This window comes from Ambystoma mexicanum, chromosome 7q (assembly GCF_040938575.1).
Source record: "Ambystoma mexicanum isolate Mex_15411 chromosome 7q, UKY_AmexF1_1, whole genome shotgun sequence".
NCBI lineage: Eukaryota > Metazoa > Chordata > Amphibia > Caudata > Ambystomatidae > Ambystoma > Ambystoma mexicanum.
The window spans coordinates 260972393-260999385 of NC_090941.1; positions in this window are offsets into that span (position 1 = coordinate 260972393).

Consider the following 26993-nt stretch of genomic DNA (forward strand, 5'->3'; position numbering starts at 1 on the left):
ATTTATAGTTCACTAAGAAGAAGATATAACTGAAGAATATCCTACTAATGTTAATGTGTTTATCTGTTTTACAAAATAATACAACTCTGTTATGTATGTATGAACTATTATACTTAATGTATTACATACCTTACACACTTCACAAACTAGAACAACAATAAGAAAAAGCCAATCATGAAGGAAAAAAGAAATTTGTTATAGTAGATTGCACAATAATGAGAATCAGATTAACCAATTATGCGTAGAGTCAAATCAAACCAAATTGCAGAACTTTGTCAAAAATCAATTGATAAGAAATATTGATTTAAGTGCCGTACCTGTGACCCTTCCCCCATCAATCACCCCAGTCTTTTCAAGAGCAAATCCCAGATCAATGTTTTGATGAGATTTCTATCGCTAGATCTCCCAATAATGCACGTATACCACCCTCAAATTCCCCTCTTTCTGTTTGACACAGTGATTCTCCATCGCTATCATAATGTTTTGTAATCTAATACGTGTAATTCTTTAAACCCCAGTTTGAAGTATGGAGATATATACATGTCCGAATATGCAACAGTGCAATCGGGTGACATCATACAGATGTGCTAATGTTCACGAACAAACCACCATTAGCGCAGCAACATGACACAGCCATGGTCTTCAAAATGCACACAAGTGACATCAAGCAGATGTGCTAACCTTTGCAAACTGATCAACATTTCTGCAATGCCATAATGAACTTTCAATCGGAAAAACTGGACAAAGCTTTACAGAGATTGGATTTGCAAGCAGGAGTATGAATTTTTGTTCGTTTCGAAACCTACGATACCCACATTTTATGCTATTCCAAAAATTCATAAATCACTAGTCAATCCACCAGGCCGTCCTATAGCATCAGGGACACATTCTTTGCTTGAACCTTTGTCCAAACATGCTCATAAATATCTGAAACCGTTTGTGACAACAATGTTTTCCTACATCCAAGACACTTCTGAGGTGATTAACCTTTTTGAAGGGATGAACTTTGATAAAGAGAATCAGCTATTGGTAAGTTTAGATATCTCCTTATACACATCCATCCCTCAGAGGGACACGTTAGTTGTACTAGAGGAGGTACTACTGAATAAAAGGACTACCAGAGTTACACCATATTGTTTCCTTCTTTGGTGTGCTGAAATGGCTCTGACCGAGAATTACTTCATGTTTAATCAAGAACTGTATCATCAAATTCATGGCACAGCAATGGGGTCCGCTGTGGCCCCGACAGCAGCCAATCTCTATGTATAATTTATTGAAACACAAGTTATTTACCAGGAGACAAATTCATTCTTTAACCACATTTCCTTTTGGAGGTGATTTAAAAATGACATCTTAATAATTTGGGATGGTTCAAAGACATTTTTTGCATCATTTATGGAGTGAGTGAATCAACAGAATACATTTTTGAAGTTTACATTTACCTATAGTGATACGGAGGTCAACTTCTTAGATATCACCATTAGTGTTGACATTCAAGAGAAAGTACTGCAAGTACGTCCTTTTCACAAACCTACAGACCGCAATGCCCTCTTATGCTTTGACAGCAGTCATCCTCATCATACGCGTGAGAATTTACCTTTTGGCCAATTTTTGCGTTTAAAATGCAACAGCACGCATAATAACACATTTCGAGCAGAAGCTGAGTTATTAAGTTCCAAATTGAAAGCTAGGAAATATCCCCGCAGGATAATTAAGAGGGCACTGAAAAGGTTGATTAATAACAATCACGAGGCCCTCTTAGAATACAAAATCAGAGATACGTGTAATTCAAGGATTGTATTTGTGAATACTTTTTCTCCTAAATCTAATGATGTAACTGGAATCATTAAGAGGAATTGGCATATCATCCAAAGGGGCGAATGGCACCTAGAAACACCTCTCTGTGCTTTTAAGCACACATCAAATCTTAAGGAACTTCTAACTAAAAATGATATCGCATTGCGACCCCCAGAGACAGCAAAGGATCACAGAGTGCTGGGGCTTTCCATCAGTGAAAGGGTACTCGCCTTTTGGTATGTTTGTTAATTGCAAGTACACTTCGACGTCAACCGAAGTAGACATTGGGTTGGCCAAACCATGGGCACAGGTACAATTCACAAACTGTAATTCAACCCATGTAGTGCACGCTGTGTGGTGCCCCTGTTCAATGATCTATATAGGTATGAAGGAACATAGAGTCAGATTGAGGATCAGCGAACATAGGAGTATTATTAAGAACAAAGTGATAAGAGCACCCCTAGTAGGGCATTTTTTGTCCATGGCACATGGTAGCGACACACTGAGATGGACAGTGGTTGATATTTCTGACTAACGCATCAAAGACCGGTCTGAATGGACAGGTAGAGTGGTTAAATTGCTGAACCCCTTTTTCCTTTGCCCCCCCAACCCCTCTTTTTTTCAATGTTTTCAGAATACTGGTTAGACATCCTGTTTTCTTATAATGACATGACTACAGTTAGCCTATTTCTTTTTTCTCTCCCCAACATTATCACTCAGTCTGTTGGTTCAATAGTATGTGTCACTCTCTGGCACAGTAATTGGATACAGTTTCCAAAAGCTAATGATGGGTCTATAAAGATGTATGCTTGAGTCTCTTGAGTGACCAGATTTGGCATTGCTAATATTAAGAAATGCTGAGCATTTAATACAGAGAAACAGTAACACGCCCGCATTTTAGCATGGAAATATTTTTTTAAATGATGGCTGAGTGGACTCTCCGGCGAGGATTCCAGTTTCGTATGGCGGACTACATGGGGGGGTGTCCCGGTACATCCGCCAAAGAATTTCAGACGCGGTTGTTTTTTTAAATTGTAAAACCAATGGTATCTTCGTAATGAAAAGACATGTGATATTTAGACTAAAAGAGACAGAGCGGGAGGAGATACGTACCAAGGGTCATGTGACCACTGCACGTACGGATGTCGACATCCAAGGAAGGTACTACGAGATTTGATTACGGTGAGCGTTGCTGCAGCGTACACTAAAACCGGCTTTTAGATGTTTGGTAGGGACGCTACTAATGTTGACGATTTTTATACATTCGTGTGAATGTTTAAACCCTTCCTTTCCTTTTTTTGATGTGTGTATCGTTCCGGTTGTTGCACAAAGTGCACGCCCACGGTGGAGAGAGGCGTCAAACTGACAATAAAGAAAATAAAGGAAAGAAGACCACCGCGAGTGGTTGCTAAGACCAACGGAGCCAGCTGCGTAATACGGTCAATGTAAATTTGAAGTGCCATTCCTCATCACGTTAAGCGATACCGTTAAGGTATTAATTTCATTTCAGATGGTATTCTCTTGATTTCATACAGAAGGCGATTTGTATATCTGCATGTACGCCCAATTGCACTGATTTAGACAATGTATATGCCCGAACTGAGTACAAAGCCAGAAGAACACTACTTTTTTCAACCTAGTTTAGAAACATTATGATCTTGTAGAGGACCGATATCATGAGTAACTTGATAAAGGATGTTGAGAACTTTATTCTTTAGACGGTTGCCTAGAGGCAGCACACCATTGTTGTGGTAGTTAACAAGTGATCTCTCTACCAGTTGGTAGGAATAATTGATGTGAACAAATTGAGTTGCCATTGTTATCATTGGATTTGTAACTGACACAGTGGCACTATAGCTTAATTTTGGTGTATACTTATACTGCATTTTGTTTTTTGTTGTTTCCCTGAGACAAGTCCAGTTAGAGGATGTCCAAACAGTCCCATGCCCAGGATACTTTGACATTTGATGCACAGTAACCAAGTAGATATTATTGCCTTTGACGCTTTAGCAGCCTGAAACTCAGTTCAGATTTTTAAATTGCTGCTTTTCTTCACCCCCAGACCAGGGACAGTGTTGTATCACGAGTACCCTCGATGAATGTTAAGAAGTCATGTCTGATTGTGTATTGTTTTGTTGAAACGTAGGCCCCCTGAAGAAGTTCTCAGACTTTATGCCACTAACCTTCGAAGAACGAAAAATGTTGGGTCGTTGAGCATTATTATTGATGATAGTGCTTCAAACCATATACTATTAATGTTTTTTCCTTTCGTGGAGAAAGGATTTATTTACTGTGCACTATTAGTTAGAACAAAGGGTTACCAAAATTTAAGTAGGTCCTTTTTCATCATGTGTTCCAGTGCTGTTTTGTACTATATTTTTGATGCACAACTTTTTTTATATATTAACTTTGCACTTTAGGCGGGATTTCACCTACAGGAGGTGATCGTCTACTGTGAGGTGTTAACTGAAATTGGATAATTTTACACTTTGTGTTATTGTGGTTTTATGATGTATGGATTGTTTTATGACTGCTTATATTGACGAAAGACACTAGGTATGTTTTATGATTATGTGATTGTACACTGTTTTTTATAATAACTCATGGAATCAATGCTGATCAATTTAATGAAAATTGTATCCATTAACATCTTTCATTTAAAGGTATTTTTGTGTACTCAGTACCTATTTGGTACATGGGCTGAGTAGTCCTTGGGATAGGTAGAGGATTTGAAGAGACACACTGGTTCCTTGGTTTTTGATTTTCCATTGTGTGTGCAGGGCAGAACCTTTGTGTCTTTAAATTCGCCCCCGGTCTCTCTTTGTATAGTAAGCCCTTTCAATTAGGTCACAAATATCTTGGCATGGCCAGGTCCTCGCATCAGACACAGGTGACATTGCATGGGTGCCCTAATGTTTGCATACTGATCGACGTGTCTGCAACACATGACACACTTTTCATTTGTTCACAAACATCATGGTGCAGTCTAGGTCATAACAGTGCACAGAGGTAACATTGGGAGGTTTTGGTTACATTCACAAACATTGTAACATGGTTATTGGTGGTTATGTCATGATGCGCGCATGCAGCATGAGGACTTGTCCATGGTCGATGCCCATGCTTCTTGGACATTTTGAAATCCATTTTACACCCACCCTACATACTAAAGGTGTTCCTTTACCCAACAGCTAATGATATTCTTTGTTCTTCTTTGAACTTTGCATAACTTTTAGCTACCTTTTTTGGCCCCAAAATATTTGTACAGGAGGGAAGACCATAGACAGTTCCTCCAAGGAAACCCACCCATTTATCATAGTCAATCTCAATCTGGCACAGCAAGGAGAGGAGCAACAATTGGCATCTGCACAATACTTCAAAATTATATCAATCGTGGCGATCCCTCCCCCTCAAGGGCCACCACCACAACCACCTGGAAGGGCCTGAAGAAGAGAACAGGGGCACTGCAGCAGATGCGCTGCAGGAGGAAGAGGAGGAGGATGATCCAGTAGAAGAGGTACCTTCTGCATCTGGTGAACGGAGAGAATCATGGGTGTGGCTCTGGCAAGAGATAAGGTGTGGTGGTTGTGATGAATTGGATTCCGCTTCGCAAGAGTACATGGATGAGTTGGGACAAAATGGCCCACTCCGCACTCACACTTCTACAAAACCAAAATACCACACTATCATAAAGGTAAAAGAGGCACAATCAAGAGATATACCTCTTTCCCCTTTTATGGTAATGCAGGCCGAGGTAATGCTATACTCTCAAGAGGAGCATGAAAGTGAACTAGTAGTGACCCAAACAACACATACAATAAAAGGAATGTCCAATCAAGGTTCCATAAAAATATAAACACACCATCTCCACGTAGAATGAAAGAGATTACTATACAAAAAATCCATCCTAAAGGAAGGAACAGAGGAGATACAATGACTGGACTAAGTATCACTCTGAGAGGTTTTAGGGAACTTACTACCATAAAAAGAATTTTGGATTGAAAACCCCAGCAATCATGAACTAACCAGTCTCTCGGGTCTAAGTGGACCGTGGGGGCAGTTCAGTGTCGACAATACCTGGATTCACTTCTTGGTGGACTGACGCATCAGTCCTGGTGTAGAACGAGGATGCGAGCTGATCAGACTCAGTTGTCACAGGTTTCCCCCCTTCTCACCTGTCTATGTTGCCTGATGTCCTCTTTAGGCAGACTCTTCTTTCGTATGGTTCGGGACTTAAATAAGCCCGCTCGGCCATCCTCGGCTTCCAGATTACGTTCAGCTTCGATGTCCAGGATCACGGGAAACTCCAGGAGTATTCAAGAAGGTGCTGGGGGCACGCGGAAGCAGCACAGGGATTCCGGGAAGTAGGAAAGAGGGAAGAAGTCGGGAGAAGGCAATCCAGGGGCCTGGGGATAGCAAGTAGCACTAGAGAAGGTTCGGAGCGCATGTCTGATCACAGCTAGTAGCAGCGTTGAGACGCGTGGGGCCGCGGGGGTGTGGCTTCTTTATAGAGGATGCTGCGTAGAACGTGAAGACTGGCGAGCAGCGTTCTGAGCTTGCCCCCATGTTGCTAGTATTATGGAGTGTAAGGCCCGACATGTCAGGGACCAGGAGGCCCAGAAGGGGCAAGTTCGATGGTTCATGACATCAGTTCGGGCAGGTAGGCTTGCGGAGGCCCTGGCAGAAAGCAGCCATCGAGTAGCGGGTGAATGTGGGGGCTGTGTGCAGTGGACCAGCTTCTCTTAAAAGATGCAGGTCAGGCAGTCCCAAGAACACTTCTCAATGGGCCAGGCCAAGTCAGGCTTTAGCCGCTGGCATGAGTTGGTGTGTGATGCAGTTTGAGTCAGCAGGTGATGGTCGTCAAAGTTGTGATTGAGAGTGCTTTGATTTTTGATTGATGAGGTGACATTTCACAGGTTAGCTGGGCCAAGCCATGGTTGTAGTCCCCGATTAGATGCACGAGTGACCCTCCAGTGATTCAGTTGGGCATCTCGCGTGGAGCAGTCGGTTTGGCATAGCAAGTGACATACTTTGCTTGGACACAATACAGTGCGGAGCTGGTTTGGATGCAGTGCAACAGTTTGGCTTGTTGGAGGAATGCAGACACCAGTGCCAGCACTTTTCTTATTGTTCAGAATATGGGGACCATTGAGCTACCAGTTTGGTGCGATAGAACAGGGTGCTTCAGCTGGTTTGGCCCTATGGTTGCTGTGCGGCCTTCATAAAGGACTCATGGACAGGATGCTCCAGGTCAGGGCCTGCTCTTCTACCATAGAAAATCTGTTACAGAGTGGTTGGTGCTGGTCCACAGCACTGGTCACCCCCGATGTGCCCTGGGAGTGGTTAGGCGACAGATCTTCCTTATATCTTGGATAGCTCCTTCACTTCAGGCCGAGGGCTTTGGACAGTGTAACTGTCCCAAAGGAAGTCCACATGACAATCCTCAAAACATCTCTTCATCCTTGAAGGATCCTTGAGCAACTAAGGGAATTCTGCAGAAGGGGTGAGAGACCTTTCTTTCGAGGGCACACACTTCCTGGTGATTGGTCTAAAGCTACCCTGCTTTAATGGACCAATCCATGCTCCTGGTCAGAGTGGACTTTGTCCTTTTGATGTCACACCAAATGTGCTTTGCTCCATAGGAAGTGGAGGGGTCAGGAAAGGGAAAGCGAGACAGTGAAAAACAAGATGGTGGAAGGCTTGTTCTAGTTCTCAGAGCACCCCTGCCTATCCTACTCCCACCCTCTTCCCTCCTTATTGACAACAAAGACCCTTCGACATGCAGCACCCTGGCTTGAGGCTACTCCTCCTGAATGGTGTGCTCCTTATATACCTGTGCCCAGGAAAGCCCAGGCCAGCTGCTTGCTGTGCGACTGTCTCTGGAGCAGGGTGTGAGGAGCAGGGTGTGACATGTCTGATATCAATTTGAATGTGCCAGCCATGATCATAAATAGTCTCATGCAATATGCCTACACTCAAGCACAGCTTCTGTTGAGAGATTACCCAGCCACCAGCATGGGGTGCTCATGATCATCATAGGTTAGGTAAATGTAATATCTTAAATTCTGTCCCAGTGTGGCAGAGTCGTTACTGTCACTGTCACTGTGACATGGGCACCAGTGACCTTTGGACCTGGTCAGTGCCATGGGTAGAGCAGGTGTTGCAACTCAGGATACTAATGCAGAAGGTCACAGTTACATACTATGCTGTTTGTATTGGAGCTTACAAAAGGGGAATATGAGCTGCAGAGATGTAATGATCCAAATCATTAATTAAATGTCAATCTGTCACTGTGTATATTACCAACGTTTGTGCAGAGTGCTGAAGGCCCCGGTTGCCTGTGTACACTGCACTGAGTGTGGTGTCACTCTCAGTTGACCAGGAGGGTCGGTACTCCTTCGCCACTGCCCTGAAAAAGGTAGTGCCTTTCTCAGGACATAAATCTACCTCTTGTACTGCACCATCACCTTCTACTCCTGCCCATACTTCTTACACCTAGTGGACAGAGGATTCCTCCTGATGCATCACAGGCTATAAAAGAGGGAGTTTATTCCTACCGTCAGATGGTATGTCCTCTGTATATACTGCAATGTATTAATCTGCTGGGAGAGAACCATGAAGGTGGGTGAATAGGATTGCTCCCTCCTCTAGTAACATCACCAGTGCCCGACATCTTCCCTTCCTGTCCTGCACTTCCATTATAGTGGTTGGTTGGTGCCCCTCATCCTACCTTCAACACTCCATGCATCCTACTCCCCCCACAAAATTACTTAAACTAAAAACAACAACAGGTTCAATGGGAAACCACCTTTAAAAGTCTAAGGGGCCGATTCATGGAACAAACGTGCGCCGAAAATCTTCGCGCAAGCAGGCGCAAGCAGGCGCAAGCGGAAAAAAACAGGCGCACGCGTGCGATTCATGGAAGTCCCTGCGCGTGTTTACCTCGGGATGTGCGCCAAACCGTGCATGGCGCACACGTCACTGAAACATCCCAAAAGACATGCGCGATGCGCACAGTGATAGCGCACAACCTCGGCGCATACACCAGAAAGTGGGCGGAACACGGGGCGTAACGCGCGGAATGGGGAACAACTCGCGAAAACAAGGGCGTAACTGGGGATGTACTGCAGGGAAGCAGACGGAACGCCCACACGCACCCGAACCACACGTATTCATGGAATGGAATAGGGCAAAGCCAGGCACAGCGAAAGACACGCACAAGCCGATACACGTCCGCCACACGAAGGCAGGCGGTAGCGTCCCTGCGCATTACAAAAGTGGCAACATACAGCAATTGTGCGAGCGGGGCACGTGTATTTCGGGGTTGCGCGGGAAGTTACACACGCGATTGAGCGGGGTACGTGTATTCCGGGGGTTCGCGGGAAGTCACACACGCGATCTGGCCTGGGGGAGCGGGCTACGTGTATTTCAGGGGTTCGCGTGACGTTTTTCACGCGATCGGGCCTGGGGGAGCGGGCTACGTGTATTTCAGGGGTTCGCGTATACTTTCTCACGCGATCGGGCCTGGGGGAGCGGGCTACGTGTATTTCAGGGGTTCGCGTGAACTTTTTCACGCGATCGGGCCTGGGGGAGCGGGCTACGTGTATTTCAGGGGTTCGCGTGTACTTTCTCACGCGATCGGGCCTGGGGGAGCGGGCTACGTGTATTACAGGGGTTTGCGTGAAGTTTTTCACGCTATCGGGCCTGGGGGAGCGGGCTACGTGTATTACAGGGGTTCGCGTGAAGTTTTTCACGCGATCGGGCCTGGGGGAGCGGGCTACGTGTATTACAGGGGTTCGCGTGAAGTTTTTCACGCGATCGGGCCTGGGGGAGCGGGCTACGTGTATTACAGGGGTTCGCGTGAAGTTCCTCACGCGATCGGGCCTGGGGGAGCGGGGTACCACTCACCGTCTGCCTTGCGTGTAGAAGAACGCGTAGCCAACACCCGCTGTGAAGTAATAGCGTGTGAACCCCAACGGATGGAAAACACACGCACCGCACGAAAAGCACGTACAGAACATAAAGGCACGCGGGATCACCAAGCCCTGCCAGGGCAACGCCCGTGCGCAAAACGTCACAGACGCGCTTACGCTGTAAGGGCCTTTGGTCCAATGAAATCGCGTACGCGTGCTGACGCGCTTACGTGCTAAGGGCCTTTCCTCGATTTTCACGCTGACGTGCAGGATTTTCACGTGCCAAATCACTCCGTATCAAGCTGGCCACGTGAAAACACACGGAAGACCACGCTCCTGCCCAGAAGGCCGAATTACTGCCCCCCAGTGCCCCGAGCAGCCTCCCACGTGCCATCTGCTGCTGCCTGCCTGCCTGCCTGCTGCCACCGTGCCCTGCCATTTGGTGCCTGCACATCAGCCATCTGCAGGTGTCCAGTTGCTGTGTCCACCCCTGCTGGAACAGAAGACTCCCGACTTGGATAACATCGCTCCACAGCCCAGCCCCAGGACCCAGTTGCTCACCCACTCCTGCCCCTGGGGTTGCCATGTCGGGCACATCCACATCTGACCCCAGTGGCAACCCCCGGCCAGAGGGGCAGAGGGGCACCAGCTTCACTGCCACCGAAGTTGGTGTCCTGGTGGAGCAAGTCCTGGGGCAGTATGATGCCCTCTTCGGATCGTCCCGCGCCAACAGGGAAGGACGGGAGAGGATCTGGGCAGACTGTGTGGTTGCCATCAACGCAGAGGGGGTGGCAACCCGCACCATCCAGAAGGTCAAGAAGCGCTGGGAGGACTTGAGGTCCAGGACCCTCATGAAGGCCCGGCGCCTCGTGGAGGGGGGCCGGGGCCGCATGAGTTCCATCCAGTTGAGGGTCCTGGAACGCGCACACCCAGCGCTCCACGCCCAGGTCCTTGAGAGGGAGACCCGTCTGGAGTTGAGCGGTAAGTGGCCAAGCATTGCTGTGTGAGACAGGGCATGTTGCAGTGTGCTGGTTGTCTGATACTTGCCTGCATGTGTGACATAGGCCATGTACGCATGTATGTGTGCAGGGACATCATGGGAATGCATGTGCGACCTGTAATGTGTGAACCGCACGGTTGTTGCATGTGTTTGAATGCGACATGAGGAGCCCTGTGCAGATTGCACACATGAGAGCATGGCAGTCTCTGTTCCTGGACATGGGTGGGGGCAAGGGATGGGTGCTGATGCCAGATACATATGTGGTATCCATGTCTGTGTGCCTGACCTGCGTGTCTGTGACTTGTGAGTGCCATGGAAGCATGACACATGTCTGTGACAATGTACAGATTCACTGATGCAGCCTAGTCATCCTTGTATGCACTGTGATTGGGGTGTACGGGGCCAGATGGATGTGACTGAGGTGAAGTGTGTGCATGTGATAGGCATGACCCATGATGCATGTGAGTCCCATTACATTGTATGATTCGAGAGTCCATTGGACATGCATTGAAATGTCCATGGCCCGCACCATGACTGTCACTGTGTGTGTTTTGCCTGGACTGACACATGTGTTGTGGTGTGACATGATGGAAGTGTACTTTGACAGAGGCACTCATCTGCTATTGCTTCCTGTCTAGGGGACCATTGTACAGTACCCTGATGCTTGTGTTCTATGTCTCCCTCTACGCAGCGGCTAGTGAAGGAGAGGGCGGAGACGGCGCTGTGGAGCAAGGCGGCGGGGATGCCCCCACGGCTGCAGCGGAAGGGGTGGGTGAGCCCCCACAGGGGCCTGCTATGGCGGTAGACGGCGAGGAGCCATCCAGGTTGGTGGTTTCCACAGAGGAGGAGGAGGCCGCCACTGAGGCGCACATGGGGCCTGGTGGGGGCATCCCTGCTGGTGCAAGTGGTGCAGTCCAGGGGCAGGGGCAGGAGGCAGCACAGGTCACCGTGGAGGGGCCTGTGCATGTCGCTGTCCCTGAACCTGTGGGTGCACCACCTTGCACCAGCAGGGATGCCCCGTCCCAGGCCCGTCCGCAGGTAGAGGGGATGTCCATGTCATCTGACTCCCCTCCACCTGCGGACGAGGGGACCCCTGGCCGTGTGGAGAAGGTCCTGATTGGGGTCGCGATGCGCACGGCTGTGATTCGTGATGCCGTGCGTGCTTCCCAGGAGGAGCACGCACGTCATCACGAAGAGCACCGTGCCGACGTGGCCCAATTGGGATCGGCCATGTTCGGGGGTTTCCTGCATGTGTCGGCCAATCTGGCGGCCCTCTCCTCCTCTGTGGAGACTATACGCCAGTCGTTCTCCTTGCCGTCTTCCGGCCCAGATGCCACCAGGGCCCCCTGTGGACCTGCCCTGACCAATGCAGCCAGCTCCGTGGGGATCCCATCCCTGCCACAGTCGGGAGTCAGAGGTCCAGCAGGGGTGGACAACACAGCAACTGGACCCCAGCAGATGGAGGATGTGACGGCATCATCGGGCAGGGCACGTGCATGACGGCGTCGGTGGTTTCCATCATCCTGGATGCCGTCGTGCTGGCAGAGGCAGTGGCGTCGGAGGCAGCAGCAGGCTCGACGTGGGAGGCATCATGGCTCGGGGCCATCAAGATCAGAGGGGCAGGCATCGGCCGGAGGGCAGGAAAACCCTGGGATGGTAGTGTCTTCCGTGTGGGAGCAGTTGGTCCAGCGGATAGGTGCGGAGCGGCAGCGGGCGGAAGAGGAGCGGCTCACCATGGTCAGGGCAGAGTTCTCCATGCGTCGGGCGTTGAGGCGGGCTGAGTGCCTCGAGGAAGCTCGCAGGGAGTTTGAGGTGAACATGGGGTTATCCCTGCGAGACCTCGGGGCCAGGACAGAGTCCCGCCTCCAGGACATCGACATGGAGTTCGATGATGCCCTGGCCGGCAACATCACAGAGTGAGCCGCAGGACTTGCCCGCTGCCATTGTATATAGTTCTTTAGTTAGTTAGTGTTAGGTTTCCTTTATTTTTTGAGATTTTTTTGGACCGCTCGGACAATGGCCACTTTTCTGTATATAGTTTTTTTATTAGGTAGTAGTAGGTTTCATTTATAGTGTTGGGCTCATGGACCCTGGAATATTCTTGTGTATAGTTGGATTTTTTAAAATACATTTTTTTGATTTATATTTGTGTTCACCATGAGGCAATGGTTTTTCCTTATTTTTCTTCACCATGATTTTGCTTTGGACAACATTAGTTTTTGGATTCCTTTGTTTTTTGGATTTTTACATTACTTATCGGACATGGACAATTTATTTTGTTATCCCCATTGTTGTATGTTTGATTAGTTTACTTCATTTTCTTCGAGAATACATGTTTTTATAACTTTCTTTTGTGGTATTTTCTCATTGGTTTCATGCATGTCATGATATGGGTTTTGACATTCACTTGCACCCATTGTGTATGTGTGTGTGACGGACATGTGTTCATTTACATACTTGCCATTGGGGTTGTATCATGTAATTGCATTTGCTATGTGGGTGGATGCAATCCTTGGCTGGGTGTTTGTGCTGGGTATTCTGCCCATTACTGCCATGATTGTGTATCGTCAGGACCTGGGGGCAGGGGGACTTGGTTGGGGGCCTGCTGGCAGGTGCCCCACAGTGCTGAGGGGTGGGGGTGCAAGGGGACATGAGTGGGACATGAGTGGGGGCCTGCTGGCAGGTGCCCCACAGTGCTGGGGGGTGGGGGTGCAAGGGGACATGGGTGGGACATGAGTGGGGGCCTGCTGGCAGGTGCCCCACAGTGCTGGGGGGTGGGGGTGGTGGGAGACATGAGTTGGACATGGGTGGGGGCCTGCTGGCAGGTGCCCCACAGTGCTGGGGGGTGGGGGTGGTGGGGAACATGAGTTGGACATGGGTGGGGGCCTGCTGGCAGGTGCCCCACAGTGCTGGGGGGTGGGGGTGGTGGGAGACATGGGTGGGGGCCTGGTGGTGGGTGCCCCTGCACTGCTGGGGGGTGGGGGTGGTGGGAGACATGGGTGGGGGCCTGGTGGAGGCTGCCCCTGGTGACTGGGGGGGTGGGGGTGCTGGGAGACATGGGTGGGGGCCTGGTGGAGGCTGCCCCTGGTGACTGGGGGGGGTGGGGGTGCTGGGAGACATGGGTGGGGGCCTGCTGGCAGGTGCCCCGCAATGCTGGGGGTGGGGGTGCAAGGGGACATGAGTTGGTGATCATTGGTGCAAGGAGACATGTGCCTTTGCTGGGGGGCATGCCCATGTTGGGTGGGCTGCCTGCGGGACATGACCAGGGATGCAGGGTAGTCCCCTGTGGTGTGGGCTGCCTGCAGGGGCCGTGGAGGATGTACAGGGAACACCTGGGAGGACCCACACTGGCAAATCACATGTAGGACTCCCCGGCACCCCTGAAATACACGTACCCTGCTGAAATTGCATGTAAAACTTTGTGCGCACCCCTGTAATACCCGCACGCAGCCCAATCGCGTGTAAAACTTCGCGCGCACCCCTTTAATACCCGCACGCAGCCCAATCGCATGTGAAAATGTGCGTGCACCCCTGTAATACCCGCACGCAGCCCAATCGCGTGTAAAACTTTGCGCGCACCCCTAATACCCGCACGCAGCCCAATCGCGTGTGAAACTTTGCGCGCACCCCTAATACCGAAACGCAGCCCAATCGCGTGTGGAACTTCCCGCGCACCCCTGGAATACACGCGCCCAGGCCAATCGCGTGTGGAACTTCCCGCACACCCCTGAAATACACGCGCCCAGGCCAATCGCGTGTGGAACTTCCCACGCACCCCTGAAATACACGCGCCCAGGCCAATCGCGTGTGGAACTTCCCGCGCACCCCTGAAATACACGCGCCCAGGCCAATCGCGTGTGGAACTTCTCACGCACCCCTGAAATACACGCACACGCTCCCCCAGGGCCGATCGCGTGTGAAACCACCCGCGAGCCCCTGAAATACACGCGCCCAGGCCAATCGCGTGTGGAACTTCCCGCGCACCCCTGAAATACACGCGCACAGGCCAATCGCGTGTGGAACTTCTCAAGCACCCCTGAAATACACGCACACGCTCCCCCAGGGCCGATCGCGTGTGAAACCACCCGCGAGCCCCTGAAATACACGCGCCCAGGCCAATCGCGTGTGGAACTTCCCGCGCACCCCTGAAATACACGCGCCCAGGCCAATCGCGTGTGGAACTTCCCGCGCACCCCTGAAATACACGCGCCCAGGCCAATCGCGTGTGGAACTTCTCACGCACCCCTGAAATACACGCACACGCTCCCCCAGGGCCGATCGCGTGTGAAACCACCCGTGAGCCCCTGAAATACACGCGCCCAGGCCAATCGCGTGTGGAACTTCCCGCGCACCCCTGAAATACACGCGCCCAGGCCAATCGCGTGTGGAACTTCCCGCGCACCCCTGAAATACACGCACCCAGGCCAATCGCGTGTGGAACTTCTCACGCACCCCTGAAATACACGCACACGCTCCCCCAGGGCCGATCGCGTGTGAAACCACCCGCGAGCCCCTGAAATACACGCGCCCAGGCCAATCGCGTGTGGAACTTCCCGCGCACCCCTGAAATACACGCGCCCAGGCCAATCGTGTGTGGAACTTCCCGCGCACCCCTGAAATACACGCGCCCAGGCCAATCGCGTGTGGAACTTCTCACGCACCCCTGAAATACACGCACACGCTCCCCCAGGGCCGATCGCATGTGAAACCACCCGCGCACCCCTGAAATACACGCGCACAGGCCAATCGCGTGTGGAACTTCCCGCGCACCCCTGTAATACGCGTACCCTGCTCGCACGGGGCCAATCGCGTGAGGTACTTCCCGCGCACCCCAGTGATACACGTAGCCCGCTTGCCGTGCTGGTACAGGGTTAGCGCAGCCCTTTGCGCTGGATTGGGGATTTTGATGGCTTTTCCCTGCGCGGAAGGCGTTCTTGGGGGCGTGACTGGCGCTGCTGCAAGGTCGCTGCGCCACTGTGCGCCACGGCTGGTTTTGGTGGCTGGAATCCATGAATACGCTGTGCGCGGAAATGGGTTTTGGCGCACGCGGCTGGCGCAGGGATTTGCACGCGCACACTGTGCGCCAGCCGCGTGCGCCACTTGTGCGCTGAATTCTATGAATTACCCCCATAATATAGAATTACAAAAAAAAGTGTACAGTAGATCAATATGGTGTCCGCCTGCGTTATGCTTATGCATAAAGCAAGAGGACTCCATAAGAATATCCAACATTTCCCCCGGGCATGGAAATCCATGCCGGTGTAAGTACTAGAGCATTTTTTGTATAACACAGAGGAAAAAAGATGGCATACATGAAGCTCTGTTTCATTCCTCTTTTATGCCAAACAAATATAGTCTGGTGTGAATGGAAGTCATTAAAGCTTTACTCAAGGATTTTACATCTTCCATTAACATTAAACTACCGAAGAATATGAGCTCCTTTTCTGTGTATGTCCATTCTTGATGTCTGTGATAATGCACGTGGACTATATTTTGTAAAATGTATTAACCTGAATCCTTTTATGTTGGCTCTTAAAATAGCTTGTTAGTCCTTGTACTTGTAAGAGTGTGACCTTAACATGCACACATGCAATTTCTACTCATGCACTTTGTCATTACATACTCCTTTTCTTCCAATTATATTTTTTTCGCAAAACATATTCCCTGCATTCCGAACATTGGAAAGAAAATGCTAATTTCCAAGATTTATAAGATGTTCTCCATCTTTTTGAAACATGTTTACTCCATCATGTCCATAACCCAGGTGACATCCACCCATGAACACCCTAAATTACCGGGGTAATCCAGACATGGACCCCTTTTTTACTGTTATTAGAGAGGCACAGCTCCACCTCATTGATGAGGCCTGACTAGGCCGAAAAACATGTCTGGGGTTACTGTTGGTACTCTTGTTCAGAGAAGAACTGCCAACCATTTCGTTCCTGGACTACCTACAGTTGGGACAAAGACTGATATGTGTATGGAAATGTCTCTTCTGTGAAAAGCATAGTCAGCTAAAGCATGGTTGAGACCCTCCCGGGCCATCCACCCAAGAACAGGTCAATGGGCTGTGTTGGCACCAGTAGAGGGTTTCCCAGATCTCTTTATGCACATTTTGGGTACTTTGGGTTCTCACCCTAAGTTACCCGGGTAATCCAGATGTGTACCCCTTTCTCACTGTGCTTAGAGAGGCACAGTTCCACCTCACTGATAAAACCCAACTAGGCCGAAACATGTGTATGGGGTTGCTGTTGGTACTCTTGTTCAGAGGAGAATTACCTAGCATTTCGGTGCTGGACTACCTACGGGTGGGACAAAGACTTGTATGTATGTGGAAATTTCTCCTGTGAAAAGCATAGTGAGCTAAAGCATGGTTGAGACACTCCCATGAGCCATCCACCCAAGAACAGGTCAATGGGGCACGTTTGTACTGGTAGAGGGTTTCCCAGACCTCTTTATGCAAATGTTGGGTTCTCACCCTAAGTTACCAGGGTAATCCAGAAGTGGACCCCTTGCTCACTGTGCTTAGTGAGGCACACCTCCACCTCACTGATGAGGCCCGACTAGGCCAAAACACGTGTCTGGGGTTGCTGTTGGTACTCTTGTTAAGAGGAGACTTGCCTACCATTTCGCTTCTGGACTACCTACGGGTGGGACAATGACGTATTTGTGTATGGAAATGGCTCCTCTGTGAAAAGCATAGTGAGCTTAAGCATAGTTGAGACCCTCCCAGGGGCCATCCACCCAAGAACAGGTCAATGGGGCGTGTTTGTACTGGTAGAGGGTTTCCCAGACCTCTTTATGCAAATTTTGGGTACTTTGGGTTCTCACCCTAAGTTACCGGGGTAATCCAGAAGTGGACCCCTTGCTCACTGTGCTTAGTGAGGCACAGCTCCACCTCACTGATGAGGCCCGACTAGACCAAAACACGTGTCTGGGGTTGCTGTTGGTACGCTTGTTCAGAGGAGAACTGCCTACCATTTCGCTACTGGACTACCTACGGGTGGGACAAAGACTGATTTGTGTATGGAAATGGCCCCTCTGTGAAAAGCATAGTGAGCTAAAGCGTGGCTGAGACCCTCCCAGGGGCCAACCACCCAAGAACAGGTAAATGGGCCATTTTTGTTCCGGTAGAGGGTTTCCCAGACACCTTTATACAAATTTTGGGTACTTTGGGTTCTCACTTTAAGTGAAAGATGGATCATATGATGAAATTGTTTAGGTGGAAGAAGACCATGTTGTGTCCGCGGCGTCCGCAGACACCACAGCAGTTTGGGGGTAGGCCCTTAGGCAAGCAGCTTATCTGGTGACTGCAGACATGCTTCAGTAGGATAGGGGAGTGCAATGTAGATGTGTAGGTGGTGTCTAAAGGCAGTCTTGTAAACCAATGGTTGAAGGTGATGTGTGTCAGTAGGTGGGAGCACACATGCTATGGTTGTGAGCATGTGTGTGTTCAAACGGCTAATACTGTAGCTTGTGCTTGGATGGGGTGTACATAGAGTACACAGTAGGTGCACACCCCTACCCCTCCTTCTATGCTCAAATGCAAAAAAAGATCTATATCAGATAATCAATGCAAATAAAATATTTCCTATTATAAATCAAAGCTCCTTGACCAACATCATCCACACGCAGGGTCGATCAGTGCAACATGGCATACATGCAGCACTTCGGTCGCCATGGAAACAAGACGTGGCCTGCTCCAAACACGCGCAAGTTTCAGTCTGGCCATACTACTTTTAGGCACATGTGCAAAGGAGCCTCTACATAGCTCAATTTGCCGATGTGGCGACTGGACTGAGGCGGTCTGCTCTCTACAGCACCCAACGGCATTGGAGACCGCTGAAGTTCTTGCTGTGATTTAATCAGCAATTTTTGCCAGGTAAGCACACACGCCACATGCTCCATTTGTGATGCCACAAGGGACGTGCTACTAGCCTTTCAAATTAGAGCATCTGGTGCTGTATTGTTCCATTAGTCCCCTGAACGCTTATTTTTAACCTTCCAGCTCTCCTGCAGCACCAAGCTGACTGCAGCACTGGAAATTGACCCAGCCCTGACCGCAGCTTGGAATTCCCTCCCCTAAATGTTTGTATTCACTATAGACATATCTACTGTCTTTCAACGGAAACATAGTTTTTAGTTCAGCCTAGCCCAACATATAGCCTCCATTAATACATTGTACTCATATGTCCCCACTCTAGAGACACAATCAGTGGCCCGGAAGAAGGCTCATCCATTGCAAAGTCAAAACATCAGAGGACAAAGGACACTTGTGCCCAACCGTCATCCAAACAAATACTGAGATAAACCTCCTGACATAGACCCAAGAGTTGGTCACTTGCTAACCCGGTTATTGACACTTATAAGGTCAAGACAAAGGACATACCATGAACAATTCTGGATAGGAACTCTAGAATTTGGTTTGGAGTCGACCTATTGATGATTTTTATGTGCTGTCTTCATGTGTTTATTTCATGTATTTTTTAAATTTGTGTACTTAGTATTTCACAACACTGTCTCCTAAATGCAAATGATGGCTATGACACTATGATATGTACACTTGGAGCTTTGAAAGACTTGTAAGCTTCATATCACACTTGTATATATATTTGAATTTTTTTTAACTCACCTGTCTTCTATATTTTACGGTTTGAATCTTTATGAAAATAACGTAAAAATTGATCCTAATGGCAAAATAATAAATGCTCAAGTAAGTTTTTTGCAGAACTATTGATGTTGGATAATGTTTGCAAGACTAAATTGGCAAATGCACCCACATTTCTGGTGTGGACTAGAGAGGGCAGACTAATATTTGCTCTGCAATCACAAAAAATATTGATGAAATTACTCAGAAGCCTACACATAGAAGTATAGGCTAAGATAATATGTTTTCTAGCTTTCTAGCCTTTAGTCCTCCCACTACCTGAGCTGTCCCTCTAGTTAAGTGACTACAGGCAGGCTTCATTAGGGTAGGGGAGTGGAATGTAGATGATATGAGGATGTTTGTATATGCTGTATTATGCTGTGGTGTTTGTGGGGGGCTCCTGGACTCTTGGGTGCCCACTGGTTTAAGTACTGTAATAGTATGTGTAGAGAATACCCCAAGGCGTGTGGCAGCTGGCTTATTGGACTGCCCCAAGATTCTTGTGTGTATGAGAGCCTGTGCAGTGGGTGTACGTAGTGGCAGATTCTTGGGGGCATGGCTGTATGATGCTGCAGTGGTTGTGGCCAGGCCCTAGACTCTTGGGTGCATGGCGGGAGGCAGTAGGCTATGGGACATACACCCAAGAGTCTAGGGCCTGGCCACAACCACTGCAGCATAATACGGCCATGCACTTAAGAATGTGACATATGGATTGCACAAACATGTGTATAGAAATGCAATTTGCTGATTACAAAGAAGCATGACACTAATAATCGTATACCCACTGCATACCTTTTTGGAACTCAGTGATAGAATACCATTGAAGTGGCAATATCAGATTTAAATATTGTGGCTCTGTGGGCACATATTGTCTTTGTTGCATGTGGAAATGCAGAAGAAATCGTTGTTTCATTGTCTGTGATGAAAAGAAAAACATAACATGTGAGGGAAGGTACTTCATAATGTGATATTGTGTTCAATTTCAGACATGTATGTACTTTGTGGCCCTCATAATAAGTACATTACACATACTATGCTTTAAACAAGTGTACTGTGCAATGTGCTCAGTGCCTGTGTTTATTTGCATAATCATTGGGTCAGTGGGGAAAAAAATCCATGCAGATAAAAAAAAAACTTCTACATTAATTTGATGTTATGTGGCACACTCTGTTTCATTGATGTGTGCAGTACTTACAGGAATGTTTAAGGTGCACATCTATCGTCTCTTGCTGTTATAAACACTGTTGCACTAGGAGGAATTGAAATGGTGTTTGTATTTTGCTTTTTGGAAGTGGTGGTACTATGGTTGCTGCTAGATACCAGTTGGTGTATTCTAACAGTTCATCTGTTCCCTCTTTTTAACAATATCTGTTTATGCTGTTTTATTGCTGTTGGTGTTTTCTAAGTACTGTACTATTGCAAACTAATATTGCAGGATTGTGTGGGCAGTTAGATACCTGTTGGTGTATTCTAACTCTTGGTAGTTTGAAAGTCGTTGAGGGTATGTTTTGTAGCACTTTGATTGCTGAAGGTTAAGACTATGCTATTTTTGTAGATCAGTGAGTACATTTTGGTTTCAAGAATATTAAGTAGGAATTAGCTAGATTTGCTGGTAAATTCTGATTCAGAGTAATGGAAGTATCATTGCAGTCAAACCACCCACATTTCTTTTAATTGTATTCAGTTTAGTGACCTGTAGTGGTTGTGGCACCTGTGTGGCAGATTATGGTAACTGTTGTGAAGGTTTTTTTTTTTTAAAGGTTTTTTTGAAGTTGTTTTTGGTACCATCTGCATTGCATCATAGAAGCATTACTATTACATATTGGCGATGTGACTGTATCTGCAAGGTGGAACGATTGTCTGAATTGCAAGTAGTACATAATATGCCATGAATTGCATTTTGTACCAGCTGCTGAAATGGAATGGATTCACAGTTAGGTATAGATACATACACAAAGCTCTTGTTAGGGACTTGTTCCTGCACCACATGGCTGCAGAGAGTGCATGTATGTTTCCACATGTATCAAATCTGGAAGATGTCATCTATAGGTATGTTTTTGCCTTCCAGTACTTAAAGTAAGTACATTAGAAATGCTTGTGGATCTTCTTGTGTGTTTATAGAGAATCTCACCATTCCCGCACAGTAGTGCAATACTTGCCTTATTCCTGCAACACTTTAAGTGTTGTCAGGATTGGTTGTTAAATTTCTATGAATGAGTAGCATTTGCAAACACAACTGGTCTGTGCTATTTAAGTAAATGTTTTCAACAATTGGTGGAAATTGGAATAGAACATTGATTGCTACATTTTCATAGCAATTTACACCAGTTGTGTCGGACAATCTGAATGGACCAGACAGCTCTGTGTCTGAGTCATTTGATGGAAGTCCACTTGCTTTTTTTGAAGAGGTACTTCAGTTTGTAGTTTGTGCAGTTGTGTATGCATTTGCCTTTTCGGGACATTCTTCTGTGGCTGTGGTAATTGATTAGCAGCTGCTTTCAATTTCTTTGGTGGTAGTGTTGGGAGATCACGTGTTTGCACTAGTTTTCTTTTACCAAGTTTGCCTTTTTGAGGAACAGGGTACATTTTGAGATAGGGTGTGTAGAGTGCACGCAGTCTATTGTACGCTATGATGCAAGGAATGCAAACTTTCACTTAGCTTGCATCAAAATTGACTAGAAACAGTCATTCAAGTGTACGTAGGCGTGACAGTGCTACGTAACTCATGCCTTCTTTAAAGACTGTGCTGCCAATGTCAATCAATGCTTGATCTAGGGTTAGACCTTTTGATTTATGAATTTTGACTGCATATGAAAGAGATAGAGAAAACTGTTCTCTGCATACATACATGTATTTGAAAGAAGGAATCAGGCTGTTGAGCTTCCTATCATTTTAACTTCTGAAAGTGGATGTTGACAAACTTAATGCTGTTGTCACGTGTGTATGTCTGGAAGCCAACAACTTTGCCAAGTGCTCCATTAACTAAACCTTGCTCCACATCAAGTTTACACTTTAGCATTACTCTACAGCTTAAACACAATGTTAACATGTTCTCCAAACCAGATGTTTTGGAGATAGCGTTGTCTCAGCTATTTAGTTGTGCTCTGGCTTGTTGACATATAGGCACTGTCATACCATGCACATTCAGTTTGACTGTGGAGTAAATGTGCACAATTGGTTGCTTTTCTTTTTCCAACATTGTTTCATTGAATTGTGCACAGCTTGCTAGGGTTGGCATTAAAGACATGCATGTTACATTTTTGTGTGCTAATTGTCCCATGACATCAGTAGCAGATGTAGTATGCCCGTATAGCTCATGGATACATCTGCTATTTAAGATAGACTGTGCTTCCTTAGAAAGCACACCAATACGAATGCTTTTCAAAATGTTAGCATAGGTAAGATCTGCAGACTGACACATGTTTTCAGTTAGTTCTCTGTATTGGGAATGTTGCCAGAGATTTGCATTCCCTATGCTACCAGGTGTGTTACAGCACAGTTTGTGTCCTAAGGTTTTAAAAATAGGTTCACTTTTCTCTGGTGTTAATTGAAGATCTCTGAAAACAATAACGTGTTTTCCTCCAAAGAATTCTGCGTAGTCCATTTTAAGGACGTCTTGCAATCTAAGGTGTATCAAAGCCAAAATTAGGTTGGAGACCATGCTCACATCATCTATTAGGAGCATTTTTATTTGTTTCAAAATGCTGCTGAAAATGTGTGGTAGTCTAATTTGTTTTGGTCTTCTACTGGAAGGAGTAGCAATGGGTGTAAAGTAACACCACCTATGCTGTAGGCAGCTAAACCTGCGGGTGCAGTTACAACAGCTGAAAGCTTCTTGTTTGTCAATTGTTGGAGGAACTTGCTGATGATTTTTATTAAGAATGTTTTGCCTGAACCAGCCGCACCACTTACATACAGGAGTACAGCTTTATAGTTTTGACAGGTGCAACTATTAGTCAATTTCTTTAGTTACTTTTAGGAAAATGCTACGCTGTTCATCATTCAGTTGTGATTTCACTAGAGCAAAGTTTTCTTCAGATTCCTCATACTGACACATGGTGTTTTCTACTTCAGTCATGGCTAATTCTGCCTTACATACTTTGAGTGGCTCTCCAAGTGGTTCTTGGCTTCTTGTAAGAAAAGTTTGACTGCTCTCAGGAGTGTCTACATTTAGGTGTGCTTGAAGTTCTTCCTCTTGTTGACATTCATTGTCCAACATGTTTTTGTACTGTTTGAAGTTTATGTGTGTTGTAGTGCTTTCACTCGCATTGAAAGCATCTTCATAGGAGGCATGGGTGTCCAATAAATCTTCTTCTTTTCTCCATGGTTTGAAAAGTTGCAGTAGGGACATGTAGTAAAGTTTGCTATGCTGAGGCGTTTTAAATGATAGCTCCATATGATTAATCAGGCTACGTTTGGTAAATGAAATGACATTAAATGAAATTATATTTTATTTATATAGCGCTCATACACAAGTGTTTCAGAGTGCGACCAGACAAAGGGAGGGTAAACAGGGGAGAACTAAAAAAACAACAACAATCTTACTAGGCCCATTGACATTAAGAGCATGTCAGTGCATGGGAAAGGGACAAGGGGGAAGTGCAGGTAAGGGGTGAGATGTGGAAAGTGCGGAACAGAGGAGAGAACAGAATTATTAGTAGGTAAAATAAATAAATAAATACATAAATAAATAAATAAATACAAGCGATAAACAGTGGTAGTGCAGCCAGCAAGTGGCAAGTGCTAGGTTAGTCAGATAGGATATATCTGATAAGTGCAGAAGAAAAGTGGGTGAGAGACGGTATGGGTACAGATAAAGACGCCAGTGCAAGTAAGTGGTCGTCTGTAGGCAGTGCAGGAATGTGGCATGGTGAGTAGGTACCTGGGCCCGAAGGACATAGGGACGACAGGTGCACAGTGCTGAGAGAGAGAACAGATCAGCAAGGGGAAAAGACAGAGCCGAAGAGGAAAGTCTTGAGGAGCTTTTGGAACCAGAGGTGTTCTCCTCATGTTTCAAGTTGCTAGGGAGGCTGTTCCAAAGGGAGACCCCAGATGAGGACAGAGATCTCCCCCTGGCACATTCCTTTGAAAAACGACTGACCCTGAGGGAGTTAGAAGTAGAGGAACGAAGGGCTCAAGAGGGGAGGTTTTTACGGAAGGTTGTTTGAAGGTATTTAAGTTTAACCAGGCTGCCCCCACAACTTTTGACTATGTATTTACCTTTTTTCTCATCTGGGTTCATATTATTTTTGTATGAGAAGTTTTGGGCTTTGTGGTATAGACACTTGGTTTCCAAAACAATACTCCTGTTTGGGTAGTATTTGTCCAATACATTGTTTTTCAAAAAGTCTTGGCTGTTGGGATCGTTTTTAGCTATTGTTTCTATGTATTGGTACAATTTGAGAACTCTTTTTCTGGATGCAGCAGGACCAAGGCTTAGCCAGACTATATTTTGCAAGTGACATATTTGTGAATGAACTGCAAAACAGTGGAAGCAATGTCCTGGCCAAATTTAGGAGCATCTTTAATCCACAAAAGCATGTGGATGTGTGGTGCTCCGCTGGATTGATATTCTTTTCTCCAAAAGAGGTATTGCACTTCTCCAAGTCTCGGGGGGATATCTCAGCGGCAATATGCTTGCCTTGGAAGCAAAGCGACATGGAGCAACGCAGGTTCGATTCCCGGGTCTGCGCTTAGAAACCTCTGGGTATTATGCGCGTTATAAATAACCTATCATATCCAAGAGGAGGAATTGTTTTAGTACAGATGAAGTCCAGCATGGCAATAAAGCGGTGATGGACGTACCTTGAGACATTTACAGGGTCAAGAGAGCAAAGTTCTCCTGGTGTTTTCATGTCTATCACTGCTTTGTTTTCGTTTGCTATGCGTAGGAAAGTGTACAAGTCTTCCCATGCATACTCTGCACAACTTAAAGTGACAAACCATGTGGGTGGGCCAAGGTTGCGTAGAATAAGCCGTACATCTCTGTGATGTCAGAATCAGTATTCTTTCATACCACATATGTTTGCCAAGAGATTTGTAATACTTGACTGTAAACCGTCATCTTTCTCTTGCACCTTTTGAAGTAGCTGCATAGCAGACATGTTTTAAAAATTGGAACCCGTTTTCAATGAATGTGCAATGCTGTAACATAGAGTTGGTAGTTCACTTTCAAACAGGAGGTGAAATATGTATTCAGCGTTTTGTCTGAATCTGGGGTCTTCAGAAAGCACTATTCTGATGTTGTTATTTGTGTGCATCTTTCATCATACCTTCCACCGTTTCCAGTAGGAAACAGTAGAGGAAAGGCTTGTGCTTCTACACTTTTTTCTGACATGCTGATTGGAGATACTTTGGCATGCCACATTTGATAGGTTTCTAGTGCATTGTCTATGGTGTCTTTGGAGTGCATTGGGTGAATTGTATACTGGTCAAAAATATTGGCCGCTGTAGTAGGATCTAGAAGTTCAAATTGTCCAGTTGATGAGGAATCCTGACTTATTTTGGTGGTTTCTCTCAGGTTTTCTTCAATGTTTATTTCTTTTTAGTATTCTTTGTTCTCTTTAAGATATTGCAGGGCTTCTCTAACTTTGTTTATGTCTACTAGTTGCTGTAAATTTCTTGTCTTTTGTAGGTACACCATTCACTAGGATAATCAAAGATTGATCTATTGACCGTTGCACTCTCAGTGTGTCTACATTTTCTTTAAGATCTAACGGCAAACAAACAACTTTGCCACAAATACCTTTCAGTAATTCAGAAGGAGGAAACTTGGCTGTTTTCAGTTGAAGGCATCCCATGAAGGCATTTGGTTATTATCAAGTTTTCCAGTGCAGAATGTGCAAAGAATTGAGGGGTTAGTAATTTCGTATTTGTGTTCTGCTATATGATAGAGAGCTCATTGTCTTCTATTTTGTACGTTATGTCTACAGTTCTGGTGCTCATTGTATAGAAAGTTCTGCAACAACACACACATACTTGGTTTGGTACTTCAGCAGATGTGCTTTTAAACTTTGCTATTACTTTTTTGTATGTGTGTAATAGAAGGTTGGCATCTGCAAGGTTGTCACTACTCTCTTCTAAGTTTACTGGATTTTGTAAGTACTCTTCAATATTTGCTTTGGATGTGGTCCGTTTCTTCCAGGAGTTATTTGGCTGTTCCATGTAGGAGAATGTGATTAACATGTTCCAGTACGAAAGCAGGACTGTTTTCATAGTTAGTCTCTGAATGAGATTTCGTATAGTAGAATGGTGTGTTGCTAACATTTTGATGTGGTGGAAGGTGCTTTTTCAAACAGGCCCGGAAATACAGGCTAATGAATGTCCTTGCAGTCCTGTAGATTTGCACACTGAACAGGAGTCCCTGATTTGTCATATTTACATGTTTTATTTGCCTTTGTCTTTCACCTACTGATTGAGGAACTGCCGCCAAGATTTGAAGGATTGTTTTCGGACGTTACACATTGAGGTGCACACTATTTGTAGACAAGACGGAATGGTTCGGTGGAATGGAGAGTTGATTGTAAGTGTGTTGGGGGTATTTTTGCAATCAGTGTTTCTTCTGCCATAATGGTGCTGTCTACCTTTTCATACCGTTGGTCACTGCTATGTATGGCAATTGGGTTATTTGCTTTGTTTG